Consider the following 1,654-nt stretch of genomic DNA (forward strand, 5'->3'; position numbering starts at 1 on the left):
AACACATATAACAGTGTTTTATACAGTCTACATAAGAACACATATAACAGAGTGTCCTTATACAGTCTACATAAGAACACATATAACAGTGTTTTATACAGTCTACATGAGAACACATATAACAGTGTTCTTATACAGTCTACATAAGAACACATATAACAGTGTTTTATACAGCCTACATAAGAACACATATAACAGTGTTCTTATACAGTCTACATAAGAACACATATAACAGTGTTTTATACAGTCTGCATAAGAACACATATAACAGGCTGCTATGTTTCAGCTTTAAGGGTCCTGACAGATAAATGACTTCATCATTAACTTACCCTCTGGTGGTCAAATCCAAGAGTTCTTCACGAATCTACAACTTCTGCAACTCTCTGATTCTGATTAAAGAAAGAATAGATTTCACATTTTATTAGAATGTTAGAGGCAACTATAAACCCATTATTCATTCACTTAAGACACACACACACGCGCACACACACACACACAGACACACACACACACGCTCTAAGATCAGAGAAGAGAATTACATAAGAATGAGTAAAGGGCAGGTCCACTCACTGTCAGATGTGCTGGTTCAGAATGAGGGTACACTTCTCTGACACATCCTCTTAAACCCTCCAGGACAATACGCTCAAAGACACCTGGTTTTCATATCAGATCGATACCATGAAAACAAGGACATGTTCGTCGTAAAGAGGACATTTATCCTAATGGGAATTTTTATTAGGAGTGGTGAGGGTTTATCTTACTAACGGTATATTTTACTAACGTTGAATGAAGCACAGAGATGGTAGAGAGGTGATATGTTAAACTACACACCCCTGGAGATGCCCACTGCTCATGTAAATCAGAAAAAGCGTGAATATCTTCTCTTGTAGACTTAAGTGAGAGACACTGGAAACTTGTAAAATAAAGCACACACATAAGAAAGTGAGAAATGTATAATGAAATCAGGTGACTCTTTCCACACAGGTGTGGTTCCTGACTTAGACAGTTATATACTGACTGTGAATAGATACACCCACTGTACAGGTCTGCACAGGTCCAGTTACCCATCTGTTTTGGACGTTGGACTGTTTGACCATACATGGTTAGATGCCATTAGGTGTGATACTGTGGGTTTGTGTCGCCTTTAGTGCCGTTTAAATGATGCTCTCATGGTTTTATATCATCATCATATTTCATCGTTAAAGCAGACACTGAGAGGCTCTGGACCAAGACTCACCTCTGTTTACTCTCATGAAAATGAGGAAACCATTGAGACCCTCACACTGACACATCCACAGTTCACTTTTATTCATAAACTCTTATTAGCTCCAGTAAAAGGCTTTGAGTGACCGTGAACCAGCGGCTGGATTAGGTAAATTATGCAAACATGAGTTGGAGTGAATGATCGTGGCCGTTATGCAGAAGAGACACGTAAAACTTCTCACCACTTCACTATCTGCCTTAGCCTTAGACATAGTCAGTCATTATCATCATTAAGTCATCATTGTCCTTCTCACTGTGAATGAGTCATAAAGGAGTTAAAACACACAAGGCTTTTGCTCTCTTCTCATGCAGGTTTAGATGTGAAATACTGATACAGTGGAGAGTAGTCATATGTGAACAGACCTGACCGTGAAGCTGACACTGCTACTGG

The sequence above is a fragment of the Chanos chanos genome, chromosome 8 (genome assembly GCF_902362185.1).
Source record: "Chanos chanos chromosome 8, fChaCha1.1, whole genome shotgun sequence".
NCBI classification, from domain to species: domain Eukaryota; kingdom Metazoa; phylum Chordata; class Actinopteri; order Gonorynchiformes; family Chanidae; genus Chanos; species Chanos chanos.